We start from the raw sequence: 24,759 nt of genomic DNA on the forward strand, positions 1-24,759 counted from the left end.
ACGCTTACGAAAACCATTATCAATTTATATATGCATTTAAAAATGATACGCAAGTTATGCACAAACTTCAATTAAGAGAAAAATCAAATGTAAGATATAAAAACAATCACGTCCTATTCTAAAAATGAAGCGCATAAATTAAGAAAAAGTATTGAAAGAGGTGTGATGCGGATCCCTATTAATTTTTTACATCTTCATAAGCAATGTACACGTAGGTACAAATGTACTGTATCGACCCTTTTTCTGTTTCATGTATAGTAATATGCAGCATCGCCTAACCAAATTAACCTTTTATTTAATACAATGTATGTAATAAAATATTGCTTTAACGTTACACATACTTAGTTTAACCTGTGAAAAGATATTCTTTCTATACAGTAAAAACATAACGATGTGCCAGGTACGAACGATTTTGATTCCTTATAAACGTAATTCGTTATATACGTTAACTTTACAATAGTTTTCAACCGTATGGGAATGACACTCACTTCAATATAAGCATCAATTCATTTTGGGCGTGGTTTATTGAATTGATTTTGTACCTGACCGATTAAAAAAAACAAAAAACTAATTTGCCATTTTTTATTGGTTATCTTACAAGTCGTTATTGCTAAATTGTTTTTTTTAATGTAGAAGATATCAGATGTAATAGACAATTGTTTTTATATTTTTGGTTCTTGAAAATCCTATTTTTCCATTTATACCGATTAAATCCCACTTTATTAGATAATTTAACATTATTTTATCCGCATTTTGGTTTTTTTACATTTATTAGTGTGTTTCTTTCGTCATTAAACCTTTTACAAAACATTATTTTAAAGGTATAACGTTAATCCAACTAACTTTCTTTGTCCATAAAAACAAGAATTGCTGCATTACATTTTGAAAAGATAAAAAAACGTAATGCTATTTTGCCGTACTTGAATAATAGACACTAGATGTTTAAAAAGTTTAACAAAATATAGAAGTGAAGAATACACTTTTGTTATGTAATAGAAATACAATAAAGAACATAAAACAATTTTTAGGGTAATCTTTTTTTTATTTAAAATGATACTATGAAATACCTTTTAAAGCACGTTCCATAACATTAAAACTTTTATCATGCACTTGATTTTTTGGCTGCAATTTAGTAATAGCACATGTTCATATATTACATAATACAGCAGTTACACTTGATTTATACCAACAAGTCCTTTAAACATGCTGTGTTGCAGCCACTAATGAAATAAATTATTTCAATAGTGGTTGGGATGTATTTCATTAGAAAAATCACTTTGCAACTACTATTGAAATAAAACCACTATTGAAATGATTTATTTGAATAGTGATTGGGGACGTATTCATTAGAAAAATCACTTTGCAGCCACTATTGAAATACAACCAGTATTTAAGTAATGATTATAATAGAGGTTGGGGATGTATTTTATGATAAGAATTATTTTACAGACACCATTAAAGTTCAACTACGATTAAATTATTTTTTTTTATATTAGATGGGAATGACTGACTTTATAAATATATTTATGTTATCACTATTGTAACATATTTGGAAAGAAAGAATTGTATATCATATTTGAAAAACTATTTTGAAATGCAAGAAATCTAACGAATGATATCAAATACACAATTTTGTTACAATTTTCACTGCTGTGTAAAAGTAAATAACCAATTCTCGCAGATAAACATGCATATACATTTGTTTTTATCTATCAAACAATTCAAATACACAATAAAGGTACTAAATACGTAAATATTTTACGGTAATAGTAATCAAGACTATAATATAAATGTACTTATTTTAGGATGTTCACTGTTGTGTAGAAATGACCAATCCTTGCAGATTAACAAATAGAATTGTTTTCATATTTTTTCTTTACCTTGTAATGTGTAAATTACCAGAACTTCTATTCAAAACCCCTGCATATTAAAAAATAATTTATAGCTTATATATCATTATAGATTTATGTAATAATGAATATCACTTTTAAGATAAATACTTTCAATAATGGTTGGAGATCGACTTCATTAAGACCAATATTGAATGAGATAAATTATTTCAATAGTGGTTGGGTATGCGTTTCATTATGACCATATTGAAATAAATTATTTCAATATTGGTTAGACATGCATTTCATTACAATCACTATTGAAATAATTTATTTCAATTGTGGTCAAGGGTACAGTTCATTACAACCATTATTGAAATAAAATATTTCAATATTGGTAGGATGTTATTTTAATGCCTTTCATTCCGACTGTGCATAACACTTTCGGTTCCAGATGACAGGTGGTATGGGAAACATGACCATATAGAGGTAAATCAAAGAACATCATAATCAAAAAGGAATTCATCATCTCATAAGACATACTTCCTTTCTTAAGAAACTCCCCTAGCAGAGAGGAAAGTGTTATAAACAGACATAAAAATAGACATAAAACGGAAAAGCATCATCAACCACGATTGAAATACTTAATTTTAATAGTGGTTGAAATGAAAGGTATCCCCAGCCACTATTGAAATAAATTATTTCAATAGTGCTTGAAATGAATCGCATCCTTATCCACTATTGAAATAATATATTTCAATAGTGGTTGAAATAAAAGGTATCCCCAACCACTATTGAAATAATTTATATTAGCAGTGATATTTATAATAATATTTATCAATAAATAATTATTCAATATACAGAGGGTTTGAATAGAAGTTCTGGCATTTTTACAAGATGTTCACTATTTTGCAAATAATTTACAATATCATAGGACATGATATGTTTATAGAAAGAGGAATGTAAAGAAAAAACTATAGATTTTCAAACTAATTCATTCTAAGCTACGATTGAAAAAATAATTTCAATTGTAGTTGTACTTCAACAGTGTCTGTAAATTGATTTTCAAAATGGAATACATCCCGAAACACTATTTAAATATTTTATTTAAATAGTGGTTGTTTTTCAATAGTGGTTGTAAAGTGATTCTTCAAATGAAATACATTCCCAACCACTATTGATATAATTTATTTCAATAGTGGTTTTATTTCAATAGTGGTTGCAAAGTGATTTTTCAAATAAAATGCATTCCCAACCACTATTGAAATAATTTATTTCAATAGTGGTTTTATTTCAATAGTGGTTGCAACAATGCTGTCAAGGAACAAACATATAATAGAATTCAACAAAATGTTCAGAAGTTTTATGTTTAATATTTGATACGCATGCAAAAAAATATTTTTCGTAAACAAATTAATTTTTGGAAAAAGAATATTATATCATATTGTAAACAAATCTTTATAAAGTTATGTCATCACTGAAAATTTAATAGTTAGTAGTTCCATTTACCCATCCTAAATGCTTTACAAAGACAAATTGTCACTTTTTTTTAAAATCATTTTAATGTGGTGTTGAGACATGTAAGCTCCGTTTTTGATACTTTTTGTAGAAAAATTATACCAAAAACAAAATTAACGAAACGATTTAACTCATATTATCGACTTATATTTTTTGTAATTTGGAAGTGAAATGGCTTTTTTTAAATTTCCGATTTATAGCAGTTCCACTTAAAAAACTGAAGAAAACAGATATTAACACATTTGTTTTCTTTGGACAATAATTAGAACAGGTACACCATGTTCTTTGCAAAATATAAGTAGATATCTTTATTTTTAAGATTTTATCCTGTTATATGTTTTAAGTGAATTAGTTCGTATGTTTTGATAAACAGTAGCAATCTTTATTCCTAAGAGAAACCCGAGTGATACGATTAATATTTATGTTTAAAACGTGGGAAAAGTACTTGTTTATTCCACCACGTACTATTACAATGTACAATTACACTTTTTTGAACCGTGAAGTAGTCAAAGATCAAACTATTCTAAACACACAGAGAAAAACACATTGATTTGCTTTAGATGTAAGATAATAATAATAATTTAAGATATAATTAGACAATATTCCCGTGCCCAATCAATAAAGATAATTACATATTTTCAACAGTGTCTACACATGTACAGACCCTGAAACGTACTACTACACCAAAAAAGCGTGCAACTTTAGTGCGAGAAACGTTTCGTGTAAACCGTTTAGCGTTTCGTGTAAACCGTTTAGCGTTTCGTGTGAATCGTGGAGCGTTTCGTGTAAACCGTTTAGCGTTTCGGGCAAAGCGTGCAGCGTTTCGGGCAAAGCGTGTAAATCGTTTCGGGCAAAGCGTGCGAGAACCGTGTGAAACGTTCATCAGATTTCATTCGAAACTCTCTGACAATTTAATTGTTTCAAAATAGCGCTCGTGTTAAACATTACTTTAAACTGTTTGTGATTGGCAAAACTCCTTTGAGGTATTCTCGTGAAAAAATCTATAAGAAATGATATACTTATCTTTTTACAAAATTGAATTGATTTTTAACAAACAAAAGAAAAGTACGCGTATTGAAGGAAGACTAGTTACTTAGACTATTCGGCTGTGTACAATCAGTACACATAACCTCGGACATCGGGTAAGACCTGCACCTGGCTGAACCTGTCAATCAAACTCTGTGTATTCGTTTTCATTGGATGATCACGCGTCTCTTTTTTTGTCAGTAGCCAATGGAAAATTAATGACTTCAAGTTTATCGGAATCAGTATTTGGTGAAGCACAGAATTTAAATGATAGATTATTTAACATTAATTTGAACAAAATTAAATGTACACATAGAAAGAAAATATATTGTTCATTTCTATGAAATGCAGGAAGTAAATTCTTCTGAATCCCGATTAAAAATATTTCTACAAGTTATTATTTTAATTATTTAAACACTGATAACGGAAAACAACAACAATTAACACACTGAAAATTTCCTTAAATGTAAACATGCAATTAATTATTATGGGAATCTATATGCATGGTACTTAATTCAAATAGATTATGATAGATATATTGTACGCCGTTTTGCGGGGCGCCGGTTATGTATACGAATATTGAGACACAAATCTAAATCATTTTATATTTTTTGTTCTTTCCGAAATCCGAAATAGTAAAGACAACTTTCTTTATTGTTTAATCCATTGATTTTTCTCTGTGATATTATGTACGGAACACTTATATACGCGAATGATTCGACATAAAAAAAATTAATCGGTTGTTTTATAGCATTTTTCTAACTTATGTGACTAATTTTATTTTACACAACTTTCAAAACAAGATATCTGTGAGCCAATGCTCACTAGTGATACCCCCGCTCTGATGTGAATATGCAAAATAAGCAAAGTCGACATTTAACAGAAAGCTGGCATCCGATTGGTACAGAAATATATCCAACAATATGGCATGCCTAAACAAATAGTGTGTTAAAATTTCAAGCATCTGCAATAAACAGCTGCTGAGAAATCTTAGAGGAAAATTTGTTTGAAAATTTTGGCTAAAATAAACAAAGTACTCATTTAACAGGAAGATGACGTCCAATTGGTACAAAAATATATCCCACAATATGGCATGCCTTAACAAACACTGTGTAAAAATTTCAAGCATCTCCGATAAATAGCTGCTGAGAAATCTTTGACGAAAATTTGTTTGAAAATTTTGGCAAAAAATAAACAGTCATTATTTAACAGGATGTTGACGTCCGATAGATACAAAAATATATCCCACGATATGGCATGCCAAAACAAATAGTGTGTTAAAATTTCAAGCATCTGCGAAAAATAGCTGCTGAGAAATCTTTGACAAAAATTTGTTTGAAAATTTTGGCTAAAAATAAACAAAGTCGTCATTTAACAGGAAGTTGACACCCGATTGGTACAGAAATATATCCCACGATATGGCATGCCTATACAAATATTGTGTAAAAATTTCAAGCATCTGCGGTAAATAGTTGCTGAGAAATCTTTGACGAAAATTTGTTTGAAAATTTTGGTTAAAAAATAAGCAAAGTTGTCATTTAACAGGAAGTTGACGTCCAGTTGATACAAAAATATATCCCACAATATGGCAGGCCTAAACAAATAGTGTGTTAAAATTTCAAGCATCTGCGATAAATAGCTGCTGAGAATTCTTTGACGGAAATTTGTTTGAAAATTTTGGCAAAAAATAAACGAAGTCGTCATTTAACAGGAAGTTGACGTTTGATTGGTACAAAAATACATCCCACGATATGGCATGCCTTAACAAACACTGTGTTAAAATTTCAAGCATCTGCAATAAACAGTTGCTGAGAAATCTTTGACGAAAATTTGTTTGAAAATTTTGGTTAAAAAATAAGCAAAGTCGTCATTTAACAGGAAGTTGACGTCCGATTGGTACAAAAATATATCCCACGATATGGCATGCCTTAACAAACACTGTGTTAAAATTTCAAGCATCTGCGATAAATAGTTGCTGAGATAAATGCGACAGAAATTTTTGTTACGGACGGACAGACAGACGGACAGACAGACGGACAGACAGACGGACGGACAGACAGACACACAAGGGTAAAACAGTATACCCCCTCTCCTTCGGAGCGGGGGTATAATTATCAATGTAAATAATAACAGGTTTATTTACAGTTAGTATTTTTACATCGTATTCTCTGAAACCAATAAAAATATTAATGTGAGAAGAAAAAACAAATCCCGCCGAATACTGAAAAACCAAATTATCAATGTAAATAATTACAGGTTTATTTACAGATAGTATTTTTACATCGTATTCTCTGAAACCCAAAAAAATATTAATGTGAGAAGAAAAAACAAATCCCGTCGAATACTGAAAAACCGATTTCAGTTTGTAATCATGCGGATTTTTTTTTTGGTATTGAATATAGTGTTACGGTAACTTTTTTCTCTGGAATTTTTATTATTTACGGGACAAGATAAGAATCATGGATATTTCTTTTGAGCAATAAATTTATTTATAGAAGTAATTATTTTGGCTAATTCTGTGAATAAATAATTTTTTGCTTTAAATATAAGTACCAAATTAATTTAATTTATCAATTAAATATTTTGTACATATATGTTTCTTATATCAGTATCTATTATTTTGTGTTTTCTTAAAATTAATTCCTACTAACAGAGTCAGGGTAAAAATCCGAGAGGACCCGAATCGATCAGGATAAAAGCGTGTCCAAAGCGTGTGAAAAGCGAGCAAATCGTTTCGTGCGAGAATCGTTTCGTGTAAACCGTTTAGCGTTTCGTGTAAATCGTTTAGCGTTTCGGGCAAAGCGTGCAGCGTTTCGTGTAAACCGTTCAGCGTTTCATGTGAATCGTTTAGCGAGCGTGTAGCGAGCCTGCAGCGAGCGTGTGGTGTAGTAGTACGTTTCAGGGTCTGTATAACTGATGACTTACCAGCTAAAGACATGCCATAAAGAAAACAAAACTCATATCATTCGTTGATGTCTCTTTGACCAAAATAACAGTCATATATATACAAGAATAAACAGCAGTCATAGATGGTGTTTAATTTTTTAAACATAACAAAATGAGTAACATAGTGTATATGTCATAAAAAGGCTGTTCTACGACCGATAATTTAATAATTTATAATGCTCGGCAACTATAGTTTAATGTTAAGTGGTTCTTCATGCAAAGTTGTAATGATGAAAAAAAAAACACCGAGACAATTGAAAAGATAAACAGTCATAACAGTCATACACACCTAAAAAGACTGTTGAAATACATTATTTTATAAATTACCTAACCTCGTCCGCCAATGTCGCCGCATCAACAGACATTCAGAGGAATTTAAAATAACACATACATATCAAACAATAAAACAATTGTCAGTATATCTGGTTTAAACAGACCGGTATTGAATGATCAAATTTAATACAAAAAAGGTGACGCGAATTGTAAGGATGTTTTTAATTACTTAATGCTGAACTCAACTTGTAAAATAATTTGTTTCTCTTCTTTTGTTTTAAACTTTATGCATCTCCCAAACTTTTGTTTAATTCCATGATGAAGTTTAAAATTGTGACATGCTTTGATACGGGTTTTCTTGTAGGGCAAAGTTCAATTCTTGATAATTTGACAAGTTTTCATTATTGACGATCTCCTCTGCAGCAGCCGGGGATCTCAAACACATTCTATGTACACTTGTATTACTCATTGTGCGTGATGATCTCTGTCTGTAAAACGTGTAAAATAATTTAATTTTTATTAATTAAAGGAAAAAGAACATATTGCTGTTTTATAATATCAAGTTATTTGAAAATGATCAACATAAACGTTTACCTTAAGACTAATATTGTTATCACAACTCCAATGATTATTAAAATGCATGCGGACATCAAGATTCCGATAGTTATAGGCAGATTATTTGATGAATATATATGTTTCACAATATCTAGAAAATAAAGGGTAAAGAATATGTTTCATAAAATTTATTTGAAACTGAATGAATCGTGTGATGGTAAAATGCAGTGATCGTGATAAATAAGATTGTACGTTGCCGGTCTGCATTACAGAATGTACGTACCTGTGCCACATTTTGCCCCTTCTTTACAATCATACAGACAACTCCCGTTGAATCTGTCACATGTCTGATTAATACAGTTGTCACTGCATTGATACTGGCAATCCTCTCCAAATGACAACATACATTCTGAAAATAGTTTTTCAGATAATTTTTTTTTCACTGGGCCCATTTTGATTTATTTTCCAACTTCAAGTAAAATGTCTACGTATTGTTTAACATGCATAATCTGGTAAATCAGCACACTTTTTTACAAGCATATAACATTTAGATAGAAAAATACGATAATAATTCTTTTATGTCCCCGACATTACACCAGCAGGTGGTAAACTGATTAATAAAAGTAGAAGACGAAACATTCAAATAAAGTAATTTATATCAACAACCTGCGTATATTTTTTTTTCTTTTGGAATTTTTTTTATTAAAAATGTTTTATCAGGTGAGCTTAAAACAATTGAAACATTATTTAAAGGAAGCGTTTGCTTTCAAATGAGTAATATCTTTTTTAAGTAGAAAAAATATTATGAAGAATAACTCTTTTGTTTCATATCTGTAAGTACTCGGTTAAACAGTTTTATTACTCTATGTGAGTAGAATGAGTATTCAGACTATTTAAGATTAAAACTTTAAAATTTCAAAGCAATATATGCTAACGTGAACAAAATATTGTTTTAACTAACAGTAATTTAACCTGGAACAATGGTTGAAAACACGAGAAACTGAATAGTTATCAATTTACCTGTAGTACAATTATAACCTGTCCATCCTGCAGCACACGAAGTACAAAATCCGTCCGTATGTCGACATGTGTTACGTCCACAGTTAGGTGAACACACCCGGGAACAATTTGTTCCAAAATATCCTTTACTACAAGCTAGAGTTTAACATACACCAACAAAATTTGAGCATCATTTAAAAGCAAAGTCTCAAAAATAACCATATTCATGACTTTCAATTAGAAAATTTTAAATTGAGTAAAATTGTGACAACTAATAAACGCCGTCTTGACTCTTAATACTTTACAATTAAAATATTAAAAAATCCATAATAGTCAACGACTATACTTGACTTCTTGTTAATTATTAATTATAAAAAGCAAATCTGAAATAACGTATTTCAAAATAACTTAAAAGATGTCATACAACTGTTACAATATGGTCCATCGAATCCATTTATACAACCCCTTGAACAAACCCCACTGACATGGTCACATGGTTTATTGTTTATACAGTGTCCACTACAACGTTCATTGCAGTCTACTCCATAATGACTAGGTGAACACACTATTCAAAGACGGAAATACTCGGTCAAGTTTTTTAAGAACTATTCAATTAATTTTAGTTTGAAAATAAAAGATAATTTCTGATACGTTTGAAATATCAAACTAAAAACAAATTCATTTATAGCGTAATATAAACATTGATATTTAAATTTACGTTTGTCGCAGTCTCCATTAGTATATCCAGGTTTACATCCCCTATCACAGTGCCCAGTCTGTTTGTTACATGGAGAGTCGTTCAGACAGTGACCACTACAGTTGTTGACACAGTCGTATCCATAGGTCCCGTCATCACAACCTATAACCGTTATTATTATCGATATAGCTTATCAAACAAACCATACAAAATAAGAACCTACTGAAACATTTTTGATTTCATGTTTCACGTAATACCCATGCCAAAATCTAACAAAAACGTTTTGACTTAATGGTTAGAGGTTCGGATTTCTATACTACAATCCAGGTTCAACCCCTTGAAAAAAATATAACAAGTGTCATTTTATGTTTTTGTGCTATGTTTAATACTGACCTAATTATTATCTTATATTACATAGTATGAAGTACATGTATTCGAAAGACAGTGTCGACGAAATCCTACCTGCACACAGAAATAAGTCGCCTTTAGTACGGTGAGGTAAAAATGACACCATCTAAGCAACATTTATGATGTACATTTACGGACAGATACAGCCGTCATCCAATGATAGACAACAACATCGATCGGCACTGCCAACGTACATCCATAAGAGTCAATATGATTTGACATCATAGTTAGTATTGGCCAGTTTTCAAACCATCTCAGATAACTTTGAGCTTCTTTAACAATCATTTGTCCTTTTCACTTTTGCATTTCAATTACTTAGTTGGTCTGCAATTTAATATTATATAAATAGTGCCTGTTTGGGAGGGAACAGTTGAAATTGACACCCCGAGGAAACCATTGTCAACCGACGCGAAGCGGAGGTTGACAACGGTTTACGAGGGGTGTCAGTTTCAACTGTTATTCTCCCAAACAGGTACTATTCATTTTATTATACTGAATGTCTTAATTTTAGAAAAAAAATACTGCTTTTATATAGAAATGGCGTGAATTATACGCCAAACCGTATGCGCATAATTTAAGCACATGTAACAATTCCTTGTGTTACCCGTTGCTAAGTGTGTTGCTAACGCTGAGGTTAATAGAACAGATTATCAACTGCCTCTATTTAACATGAAAGTTTAATAACGTAGATTATCATTTATCTTCAATTCTAGGTTGGACTGTTCTTAAAGATTTAAATGTTAGCCTGTTGACTGTTGGAATCAGCGCCGAAATAGTGTATGAATAAATTCACAAGGGCAAATTAAAATCTATTTCGACGTTGCAAAGGATTTGTTTCGCAACGACAAACAGATGTCGCTTTTTTCTAACAAGTATGATTCTAGAGACATTTAAAAACAAAGCTAACAGTATGAATGATATTGGAATGCATGACTGCGATTTAACAGAGAACTTGCAACATAAGATAAATTGTAAACTGAAAAAAATATCACTTTTGATTTTGAATGGCAATACCATAACAAATATTCTTACTGAAATGCAAGCTATTCAATAATTGCTCATTAATTGTATTTAAAACTATCACGAGTATAATTGTGGCAAGATATGTTAATATTTTTGGAATTTTAGGTAACAAACTTATGCAAATTAAAAGGTTACACACACACACACAGCATATTGATACAAATACCAAATAGCCAGTGCTAACAAGGCACTCAACAACCCTCGAAAAATACCAATTGATTTACATCTTTCGTCAGATTATCAGTACAGAGACTCTAGGTACTACATATAATTAAAAAATTACAGCCAGTAGAAGATCGCAATAATGTTTTTAAAAGGTGTAAAACTTTTACATCGAAGGGCCGGGGACCATTTAATACTGTAGACACACATATTTTCGTTATGTTAAAATTTCGTTGTTTTTAAGCCAACTTTCAACGCAAGGTACTAGTAGCTATTTCAAGATAGTAATTTAAATGTAGCTAACTTACCAGTATCTATATTTCTGTAATTCTTAATACTTATTTCATTAATATTCAAATGCTTTCAACATTCAATGTTAAAAAGTATAACTTAATGTGTCAAAAGGACAATTTAGGCATAATTTGTTTACTGATATGACAACATCATTAAAATGTTCATTAAAAAGTTAAATATCAAATGCATGTACTACCTTTATCACATGTAGACCCCGTCCATCCAGCATCACATCCTCTGTCACATACACCAGTCACGTGGTTACAGGTACTGCCATCTTTACAATGTCCTACACACGGTTGAGTACAGTTATCACCATACCATCCTTCCTTACATTCTGTTTTACAGAAAAGTAGTATATTAACATTTAATTACTGTTGTAATAAAGTGTTTTGATTCATTTGAAAGGGAAACAAATATGAAAATGTGAAGAAAAAATAGAAAATTAAAATAACATTTGTCATCTTACTTGAGTTACAATACATATTACTCCATCCAGGTTTACAACAAGAACATATTCCACTCTGTATGTGACATGTGTTGTCTTTACAGTTGGCAGGACAGGGGATGTCACAATTGATGCCGTAGATACTAGAATTATCACAACCTGTATAAAATGGAACTAATGTACTGAAAACATTGATATTTAATTGATTCTGAAGGTTTGCATTTTCTTTGACTTTGATTTAACCCTAACCTTCCATCTAGAGTGAGACGGTACATCGCTAAACGAAGAAAATTATACGATTATTTCACTCCCAGTAATATAATACAAAAAAACCCACCATATTTATCGTTTTGATTGTCTGGTGAGAATTATGATTAAATAAATGTACATATAAAATGGCGATGTTTCTTAGGTCTCGTCATCACTTGAATTTTCTGGACTAACTATTTCTAACAACAGAGTAAATATATGACTTGGCAGACAACTATGTTTTTTTTTTGTATTATATCACTGGGAGTGAAATAATCGTATAATTTTCTTCGTTTAGCGATGTACTGGCTTTGTATTGAATATAAACGAGGTTCATGTTAATAGTATTATTACCAAGCACTTTCTCAGTTCAACTTACTTCAAGATATCGTGAAGTAACTAAAAACAAAAACACATCATATTGTCGATTGCCATAAAAGAAGTAGATAGTTGTCTGTTAAGGTGTTTATATGATGTATTGCTTTTCAGGTTAAAGGAGATAAACTTTTTCTTAAAACATGTCATTGTGTTCCTCGAGCTTTAACTCATATTTTCTTAATAAATTAAAATTAAAGAAAGTATTCTTTTTGAGATGTTAGTAAAAAAAACTTGATAAAACTATATTTACATTGTTCAGTGTTTTTTCATGTGATACACTACGTATCAATTTGTTCATATTCAGTCCAATAAATTCAAATGACGTTTGCTTATTAATATTCAAATATTTAAGCGTACAATTGCTGTGAATTAAATGAATATAAGTAATAAGGAATCATTCTTTGGATATTATGAGGTGATAATTTCGTTTTGAGCTTTATTGGATTTGACCACACCCCAACCAAAATAATCAACTCATGATACTCGGTCAAAGAATGATTCCTTATTCGTTAAATAATCAATTTCTGATCAATTATATACGAAATATACCATTTTATCAGAGGAAAAAATCATGCTTGTCTAAAGAAATGAACTTAGTCATCAAGTTTTAGTCCCCCTCGTTTGGTTTCATCACGTTTATAAAATGTCGGACAGGAAAGAAAAATTCACCGTCTGTATGTTAAGTTCTTTTTATCTGGCTTTGAATATATCTTTTGCATGCTGTGTAATTGAATGATCCACTATTTTTCAAAAAGATGTATCTTTGGTTGCACACCGATGAAAAGCAAACTGCTCTATGTCTAAAATATAAAAAATGCTATAAATTTAAATTATTTAAACCGTACCATTTGCACAATTTATATTTTAGCATCCAAACCGGAATAATTTATTTATCCAAACCGTACTACTTCTTTAGCAGATGCATGAAGTTATTGCTATTTTTATACATAATAATGTATTAAAAAGACATTGGTTTGATTTTATTTGGTTAATGTAATGTTTAAAATTAATTTTGGCTGCTTCAGATTTTTAGTATGTATTATGTTATGTACGTAATCTAGAAATAGTTCTTAGCTTTAGCGTTTAAATGACACATTAACGATTGATTTTCCTATAAATAAGTTGTTTTTATTAACGATGAACATAAATAAGGTACACTTTTTTCAACTGCAAAACCTTCATAAAAATATGAATGATTATTACGATATTTTAATTAATATTTACCTCGTTGTCGATAGAAAAAAAGACACAACACTCGTTGTTTTTGCAATGGATACGCCATTTTCACGTTATCTAAACATGTCACTACCAGCACTGATACACGACAGTGGTATATATATATATTGTGTGATTTTATATGTTAGGATCATTTTTTTGAAGAAATAATTGCCCTTATTTCCATATTACTTTATACATAGAGTAGGTTGGTAGGATCAGAGGCTCTCAAACTGTTTTTGTGTTATAAACCTTTTCTCAAATATGACGGTTACATACAATTGTACTACTATGGCTGTCAATATCTATGCTGCCAGTGCTCAAAAGTTGCGGACATTTGGGGGGGGGGGGGGTTGGAAAGAAGAAAGCAGCCAGAATTATTAAGCTACGTGAAACTCAAGAATTTACAAAGGAAATTTTAGCTGCTGAAATTCACTTTCGCATAGAAACAATTCAACAGTGGATACAGGAAAACAAATTGTCATTGCTTAAGATACCAATGTCGTTGCTAACCCCCCCCCCCCCCCAAAGAAATATACTAAGTAATGGTTTGCCTGTAGACCAAACGTCATCTGAAATGCACCTTAGTCGATTGGAGACTATTATTTTCCAGCTTGGACAGTCAGTGTAGACAATTGCAAAGGATATGAAATCAACAAGATGATATCAACAAATCGCTAGACGCTATCCCATCAAACGGAATATATCAAACAACCGCAGGAGGAACTTTTCTCAAGGGAACCACAGATGGTAGAGCAAGCTACCAGAAAACTACTGTGGGGTCAATGGCTCCCATAGCTGCTCCTAGTCAAAGCACATCATCCAAGAGAAGAAAGCGACATCGATACAGATCCAGCTCATCTTCATCAGATAATGGTGACTCTGCACCTCGAAGCATCCAATTTGCTGCCAGCACTGGACGTAGTCATGGGTGGCGAAGGGACAGACCAAGAAGCCATTTGAATATTGATATTCCGGAGTTTCGTGACATTCCAGTTAATGTCAGTACTGAGCATGGAAATGAAAGACAGAGAGATGATTCAGAAGCAAAAGCCCAAACATAACAAAAATGGCCACCTTCAAAGGAACTGACTCGCCTAATTGGGAAGCTTTCATTTACCAAAAAAAAAACCAAAACAGTTGGTAGGAGATAGTGGTATGACAGTAAGAAGTTGTGTCAGTTGGTAGACTGCATGGGGTGTTGCATTGGAATATGCCCGTCGAGTTAATGGCTACCATATCCTTAAGAAGTATTCAAAGAGGAGATTCCGTACAAAGGAGACTCAGTTGTAGCTCGCAGACAACTTTTATTCTTAAAACAACATGAAAATGAAACAATGGAAAACTTTTCTCAAAGAGTTCATTCTCTATAATTAGATGCTTATGAGGAATGTGAAGGTGATATCATAGAAGAGATGGCAGAAGAGACTTTCCTTAAAGACTGCAGAGACAAAAGTGCGGCAAGACATGCAATAAATATGGAACCTCGTACCATCCGCAAAGCTTGAAAGTTTGTTTAAACTGCTTTAGCCAATAATAGAGCGCTCTTTTGAGTAAAAGCCAACGCCTACTATCAACGCCAAGTCACATTTCAAGATGATTCAAATAAGACAGCTTGTACAGGTTCCACTGGTAACTTTCAGGTACAAATTGACATTCTTACCAAGGTATTTGAAACTCAGACAAGATCGGTTCAGGTCACCAAGCCAAAATATGAGAGGGAGGAGCCCAAGATGATTTTCAGATGGTCCGCAAGGTAAAAAGCTTTATGATCGGAGCCCTATGCGCCCTCAGTACGGTCAACAAGACAAATCATCCGCAATGTCATACTATCGACAGCACAAGACCCATTGACAGAGTGGGGCACCCTCGCTCTCACCTGTAAGAGTGGGTAGTGCTAAGGATGAGGGTTTAAACACTAAGGACCAGATCAAATGGCCTAGATTTGGTTCACAACAGAAAGGCCTAGTTCTTGAAGCTATGATAATAAAGTCAAAAGGAAAAAAGCGTAGTTGTAGATGCAAAGTTCAAGTCAACGCCATTAAGGGCACTGCAATGTTCATGCTAATGTAAGAACTACATTACAAAGGTTTAGAGAGTACTCTCTAAAAATAAAGCCGAAGAAGTTTGATTTATTTCGTCCCGAGACAGAATTCTTAGGAAAGGCTGTCAGCTCATCTGCAAATTATATCGCCCCTTCCAAAAAAGAAGCAATAAAGGCAGAGCCTCGTCCAATGAACCAGAATGATGTGTTAGCCTTTCTGGGTTTCTTAAACTACCATAGGGATCACCTTAAGGACTTTGCTTCATTGAGTGCATGTTTGTATGATTTAGCATATAGAAAAGGAAATTTCAAATGGGAAGATACACATGAAGAGGCTTTCCTTCGAGCAAAGACTGCATTGGTAACTGTTCCATGCCTACCATACCCACGCCCTGATGGTTTGTTTGTTTGGACACTGATGCCGTCGGCGCAGTACTTTCAAAGGTCCAAAGCGGAAAGGAAACGGTAATCTGCTAAGCTAGTCATGTGCTTTTTAAACCCTAGAGGAAGCACTGCACCCCGAGGAAAGAGCTATTAGCAATGGTAAAATTCTGTCGGCATTTCCGACCCTATCTACTAGCCAGACGATTTATGGTTCATACTGACCACAATAGTCTCGTCTGGCTAATGCGATTTAAGCCCATTTAAGGTCAACTAGCACGCTGGCTAGAGGAACTGGCTCAATTTGACATGGAAATTTAAATCATCCAGGAAATAAACACACTAATGCAGATGCTCTGAGCCGAATTCCAGATGATAGGCCAGTATGTGATTGCTATGCTGCAGGTACATTGCCTGAAAGCCTTCCGTGTGGTGGATGTGGCTACTGTGTAAAGGCCCATAATCAATGGTCAAGATTCGAAACGAATGTAAACGATGTGATCCCTCTGTCAAGGAAATGTGCCCCAGCAGACAACTCTCAGACGGGAAAACCAGATGACGCTTTCAACATCCTTGCAGCCAATTATAAGATGATCCCCACTTGCCAGTATCCTAGATTGAGGGGTACTCTGCAGAAGACATTGCCACCATGCAGCTAGAGGATACAGATATAGGCATCGTCAGGACCTGGCTAGTGAAGGACGAAAACCGCAAAAAGTCGCGACTACATTTGGAAACCCTGCCACTAGGACACTCTGGTTGTTTAGAGAGTTCCTTTACATTAAAAATGGTGTCCTGTATTATGAGTGGATCGACAAAGTTGATAGGAGATATTCTGCTTTGTAGTACCAACATGTCTCAAGAAAACAGTTCTACGTTTTTGTCATGATACCAAGTCTGCAGGACATTTGGGGCAGCAGAAGACATACAACAGGGTTAAGCAGTCCTTCTACTGGCATAATTTATTACAAGATTGTAGAGAGTATGTAAAGGGGTGTACCACCTGCAATCAAAATAAGAAGCCTCATATCAAACCTACAGCTACCCTTAAGTCTTATCATGCAGGATTTCCAATGGAGAGGGTACATTTAAACATTTTGGGTCCGTTTAATACCAGTCAATCTAGAAACAATTATATACTAATGTTGAAAGACCAGTTTTCTAAATGGAAAGAAATAGCAGCTTTACAAAAACAAACAGCGTTTTTGTTGCTCACAACTTTTTTTTCCCACTTTGTCGTCACTTTTGGGTGCCCCTTGGAAGTGCATACTGCCCAAGGTCGCAATTTTGATAGCAACTTGTTTCGAGCACTATGTGATGAGTTACAGATAGCCAAGACCAGAACTACCCCATACCATCTATCATCAGATGGACACGTGGAAAGATATAATACAACAGTCCTCCAGATGATTAGATGTTATACTGAGAAGGACAAGAGAAATTTGGATAAAGATTTACCGCTTCTGCCAATGGCTTTGCATTCCACTGTGCACCGACCAACTGGATACACACCTAACAGACTAATGCTTGGACGAGAAGTGGTACAACCAGTACACCCTATAACCGGCAACATACCAGGACATTTGTCACCACAGACTGCAGATGAATGGATTGCTGATCTAAGCCTTACACTTGCTGATAGCCCGTGCTTAAGCTTGTGCCCGCCAGAATCTGAAATACACACAGCATAGACAGAAACGCGACTATGACTTGCGAGTCGTGGAACATCATTACAGTGTCGGAGATCTGGTGTACAAATTGGACTCTACCACTAAAGTTGGCCAGTCCCAGAAGCTGAGGGCACCCTGGACTGGGTCATACTTAGTTGTTGCCTGTAGACCCCCGCTATACACTATAAGAGACAGAAAGAAAAAGCACATCATTCATCATGACAAATAAAATATGTACCAGGGTCGGGAAATTCCAGTGTGGCTTTGCAGGTTGCAACACCAATATTTTCAGACAGATGACTTCTCTAGTAATCAGGATTTTCCAGAAGACCATGAAGATCCCTCTTCACCAGATCTCGAGGTTGAAACAAGCAACATTGAAATTGGAATTACAACCTTGGAGTATTGATAACAGTCAGTCTTCTCCTGGATATTCTTACAATATTTTTCATAAGACCAGGGCAGGTCGACCGGTCCGGGTTCCTAACAAATACAAAAATTTCTACTTGGAATGCGACCTGCCTTTATGAACAATAACTTTTTTTTAACCTTTTTAACAATCTTAGTTGCGGCTTCATCTTCTTCTGCACGTTTATCATACAGATGTTCATGAGAACTTTTTCTCACATTTCGAAAGAATCCAGTGTCGTTACCTTTATCTACCATTGATATTTGTAATTTTATTGGTTTCCTGTTTGAAAAAAATAATACCGTTCCAGTAGCATTGCATCACATGTATATGCTCTGAATTATATACACAAAATTGTAAATGTGCCTGATCCAACATAAACATTTATTGTTCGAAAACTCCTTAAAGGCTGTCACAAGCTTCTTACTTCCCAAGATGCGAGATTACCAATAACACTGAGCATAATGCACAAAATTATCTCTGCATTAGTTTTTTTTTGGTTCCAAATGCATCAAATCGGGTACTTTTGCAAAGTCCTTTTCTTCTTTGTTTTAACGCCTTTTACGTTTAGAAGAAGTTGTCACAAAAAGGTATCAGATAGAGTACTTCAGGTTCTTTTATGGGAGATAAGAGAACACATTTTCTGTAATTTAAGGGAATTAGAATATTGTTAAGTTATTTAACATTTTGTGTGAACAGTTTTAAGGTCTGATCCCTTTCTATGTTGTTTATATTTTTCTTTACTTTCGTCATTTTTAATAAATGACATATTTCATCATGCAAAAGTGTTGCGTTCATTTATCAGACAGCAGAACAGAGCTGCGGTGAGGTTGTGCAGCATGAGAAAACATAAATCTGTTTGGCAGTGTACACCCCTGAAAGCACAAACTGAAGTACCATACTGAAGAGGCAGCATTAGCCTCTACAACAATTGAAGTTTGATATTAGACTAAAAAAGTGTACAATCAAATGAGTTTAAACATTTTTAAATACCGTTATTTAAGTTCTAACAATCAAAGACATTTTTTGTTGTCATAATTATGTTACTATAAGGTTTTCATTTTCTTTGTGTGTTTTACCTTGAACTTTAACTTCGCATAACTCTGTAAAGACATTGATGATTTCATATCCATTTGGATAATTTACTCCGTCCAACCTTTGGTTGTAAAATATTACATAACGTCCGGATTCTGTACAAATTGTTGTAAAGTTAAGGGGTGGTAACTGAGTCCCGTCCTTATAACACAGAGTGGAATCTTGTAAAGCACCAGTTTTTGATACAAACAGGGAAAATCCTGCAAATCGTCCTCTTTGTCGGATTTCTGCAAAGTATTTAAAGGCACATTAATGTGTTTAATATATTACTCGAATATCTATATAAAAATGACTTTGGTTTATATTAATTATAATATCACATAGTTTACTTTCACTTTTTCCTACCTTTGTGCCACGTAGTTTCATTGTCCAATATAAATTCATTTTTGTCGCTATGTGTAATAGACGAGTTCTTGTGATTCGTGTAATATTTACTTTGTTTTCAATATTTATAAATGAAAATGGTTTGTCCTATAGGGCTTTGTGGTGAGATTAAAAATGCTTGGCCATTTCATTTGGTATTCAATTGAACAACGGTGGCATTAAAATCGTTCAGTTGTGGAAAAAAAAGTGTTAATGATATTTCCCAAACAGAGCCTGATAAGAATTATTCATGTTTGTAGTTTGTTTGAGGTAATTATAGTATTTATTACAGTAATACACACCGACCGATTCGTCGTATTTTTTAAACAAGACATTTATTCTGTAAATGTTGAAAACTCCACCAAGATCCACTTTCCACCACACCGTCTTTTCAGGAGATTGTGTTCCTATTGCTTTTGTTCTCATACATGTCGCTGGGTTTCCATCAACTGCGTCATTGGCGTCGTACTGCTTTGTAGCGACCGTGTCTGCGTAGGTATGTAATTGGGTGGCGATTTTGTTGCGGGATATATCATCTTAAGATAAAAAAGAATATATATATTGTGGGCAGATTTAAAATTTACAATATCTAACTATTAATCAAGTTACGCTTGTTCTTGTGCGCAGGTGGATTGAGTTGGTAAACACTTTCTTTACTTTTCTATTGGCCGTTGTTCCCATTGGCTAATATTATCGAATCAGATAATTTCTATTATTATAAAACCCGGTAACTTTTGATTTTGTTTCACTGTGGGTCCGGCGATTTTGTACACCAACACCTCGCACAAGGTATTTATTGTATTAATTTATATAACATAACTTTTCTTAGTATCTACATAAAGTAAACTAAGATTATAATAAAGTTTGAAGGTTTATTTAAACCATAACGAATTACTGTGTATAAATTGTATATATATATATATATTTATATGTGTTTATATTTATTTACAGAATCACCTTTTTGTACATATAAAACATCCTGAACACAGAACCTTGTCTTTATTATTTACTCGGTCACAAATGGCGTCGCCGGTATCTAAAGTCAATGGTGATTCTTGTGCGAGGAAGAAAATTCTACAAAATCCAGTGAGCAGTCATCGCTGAAAACAACTCACCTGTGAAAAGTCCGGAACGTACCGTTACCTCTTTTGATAGAAATACCTTTAAACGCCGAACCATGACGACAAAGAAATTAAGACAACAAATAAAAACTCTACAAAAAGAACTCGATAGACGCATAGATGAGGACAACGAAGAATACAAATCCAAAACTACTTATCTAAAACCAGTCCGTAATGTGCAGAAATTCAGCGGAAATGAAGATAAAGACGATATTCATGTCGACGACTGGATAGAAGAAGTTGAACATGTCATCAAAAGTCACCGTATGAATAGAGAAGAAAGTACCGACTTCATATACTGTAGACGTATTTTTTTCCACGGGGTCATAATTCCACGTAATCACAATATCAATTTAATTCGCGGGTAAATACGCGGATTCTTTGAATGGAAAAAAATCATTTGAATAAATATTATTAAATTCAGTTCTGAGCGATTTTCATTACCTAGAATTTGTCCAATTTGGACTTAAATTGTAAGAACTGTTCACAGTGAACAGTATTGATCGGTTGTGCACTGGTCGGTAGTCATAAGTTAGCCGTCAAGATGTTACGACAAATATTTAAATCTTTATTAACTGTCAATTTATAGGTTCACATGTCGTTTAAATTATGAGTTGATCAGTTTTATCAATTAAAAGTCAGAGCACAAAGGGATCTAAATATTGCAGTAAAAACACAGGTCTTAGCGTGTAGTTAATTGGGTCGTTGAAAGACAGACCCGCTTGGGGTTATTTGTCTTCTGACACATGCCGTTATTTCAAGCTGGGAGAAGTTTAAATTTCATGCAAGTAAATTTACAGAAAATTCAAATCTTTAGGAGATTAAATTATTTATTATGTGAATTCTCAATACAAAATTGTTTGACAGTTTGCATATATAAAAACGATATACATTGGGTACACGTATAGGCAAGTGTTATATAATGTAATAACTTCCAGTTATCCTTATTCATGTAATGCAATTTCAAAATTTCGTTCCAAAATGCACTTTAAGTATCCTGGGAAAAAATTCTGCGGAAAATTTGTGCCCGCATTCATAGCGTAAATTAATACCACGCGGACAAAGTACGTCAACAGTATTCAAATCTGACTGGATTGGCAAAAAGAAATCAAGTATCGGCCATATGAAGAAAGAAGCAATCCAACAAAAGTGTTGCGTATTTTAAGTGAAAAATTTGGAGACAAAGAAAGAATAACAGTCCTACAGAGAAATTTCTTTGAGCGGAAATAGATGGTGGGGGAGTCTTTACGTGAATACAGTTACGCTCTGATGAACCTCATCAAGAAAATTACGACGAAAAACACCGATATTATTCCAAACCCTGATTTGACCCTGTGTGAACAATTTGCGCAAAATGTGAATGATATCTCATTACGTAGAGAATTAAAACGACTTATTCGTCAACAGCCGGATATACATTTTCTAGACGTTCGGGACGAAGCAACATTGTTTTCAGAGGATGAAGAAAAGAACCGCTGAAAGTGCTCAACAGGCAGACATACTACAGAAAAACAGGCCGCAGAATCTTCACAGAAGTCAGAGAAAACTACTCACAGAATTGACAAAAACTTAAAAGTCAACGGCAGGAACAAAACATCGACAATCTTACAAAGTTACTTTAACGGCAAACTTTATCCAAATCCAAAGAACAATACCTATTACCATATCCGCCGCCGTTGCTGTACATGTAAAAGCCAAAATCATATCCAAAGAAACTGTCCAAGAAATCTCACTTCGGCAAATTACCAATAATCGGAAAAATAGATCCTGCTGATGAGCAGACCGACATCAGTAGGAAATAAAGAGGACTCAACCTGTGTCAATCATATTATTGGTCAGAGCCCTACAGTTAAAATTAAAATGTTTGGTGTAGAAATTAACTGTTTGTTAGACACTGGGTCTATGGTGACTACATTAACGGAAAGTTTTTATAGAAACAACATCGAAACACTCTGTAAGAATACAAAAAATGATGTGAATTTGAATTTAAAAGCAGCAAATGGAATTTCAATCCCTTATATCGGATACATAGAAGCTGATGTTGAATGTATGGGAAACGTTATAGAAGATTGCGGTATCCTGATAAGATACAGAAGATGGGATGACTCGAAAATGTAAACACAATATCCCGGGCATTTTAGGAATGAACATTATTGGACAGTGCAGAGACATTTTTATTCAAAAGCATGGAAATTATTATCACGAGAAAGTGTCTGAAATATCCTGCAATTCGAAAATTAAGTCAGCATTCCGAGTGTGTGATCAAGAGAACAGAACTGTGTATGGTTTTGCTAAAGTGTCTGCGCGACATCCCGTTAGAGTCCCCGCTAGATCTGTGATCCTGATCAACACTACTGGGCCGCCAATACCTGGAAATTACTCAGCCGTGGCAGAACCATTGTCGCATAGCGAGCACCTGAGTGACAGCATTGTTATAGTCCGGACATTCGTTCAAGTGATCAAGGGCCATTTCTATTTGCGGCTTGCGAACATAACCGATTCTGATGTCTGGATTTCACCTCGAACACGCATTGCTATATTATCAAAAGGAGAAGAAGTTGTCAATGAGATTAGTGACCCTGTGCAGTTTTCCAGTTGTGGCACAGTACAGGAAATATTTGTGCAGTGTTATGTGACAGAATCCACTACCGAACGTTCCTGTGATCCAGAGTTCCGTATTCCTGTAAAGTTGGACAAAGTTGACGCGACAGACCAAGAGAAACGAAACATAGAATCACTATTTCACAGACGTATTTTCAAAGTGGGATTTAGACACAGGATTTACAGATTCGGTAAAACATAAAATAACGCTGACGGATGGAGTACCGGTCAATCTACCATATCGACGCATTCCCCCGACGCAATTTGAGGAAGTTAAATAACATATTAGAGAGCTATTACATAGGGATATTATAAGAGAAAGTACCAGTGCGTATGCAGCTATTACATAGGGATATTATAAGAGAAAGTACCAGTGCGTATGCATCACTAATTGTTATTGTTCGCAAGAAGAATGGTGAATTACGTCTGTGCGTTGATTATCGGAAGTTAAACTCTAAGACAATCAAAGACGTATATCCTCTCCTCCGTGTTGAAGAATCATTTGATACACTGTGCGGTTCCCGTTATTTCTCGACCATGGATTTGACTTCAGGATATAACCAAGTTGCAGTAGACGGAACGACAAAAATAAAACAGCATTTACTACACCATTTGGACTATACGAATTTAACACCATGCCGTTCGGTCTGTGTAACGCTTCCGCCACCTTTCAAAGACTTATGCAGCACTGTTTCCGTGATGAAGTTTTCCAGATACTCCTGGTATTCTTAAATGATATTATTGTGTTTTCACGGACTGTCGAAGAATCAATTCAGAGATTGGAAGTAGTATTTCAGAAACTTCGTCAGCATGAACTTAAATTAAAACCATCTCAATGTGATTTTTTCATAGAGGAAGTTAAATATCTGGGGCACATAGTATCAAAGCATGGAATTAACACAGATCCTCAAAAAGTGCAAGCTGTGAGTGACTGGGCAACACCGTCAACACCGTAAACAGTAACGTTCATTTCTTTGATTGGCGTCATATTATAGACGTTTTATTCAGTCTTTTGCGAAAGTTGCTGCGCCATTGTACAATTTAATCAGAAAGTT

The 24,759-nt window shown here is 33.8% G+C and overlaps 1 pseudogene; it reads right to left on the reverse strand.

The window, feature by feature from the left end:
• Positions 1-24,759, reverse strand: part of LOC128172969 (receptor-type tyrosine-protein phosphatase epsilon-like) — a 113,635-nt pseudogene that overhangs the window by 80,601 nt on the left and 8,275 nt on the right.

The sequence above is a fragment of the Crassostrea angulata genome, chromosome 2 (genome assembly GCF_025612915.1).
Source record: "Crassostrea angulata isolate pt1a10 chromosome 2, ASM2561291v2, whole genome shotgun sequence".
NCBI classification, from domain to species: Eukaryota; Metazoa; Mollusca; class Bivalvia; order Ostreida; family Ostreidae; genus Magallana; species Magallana angulata.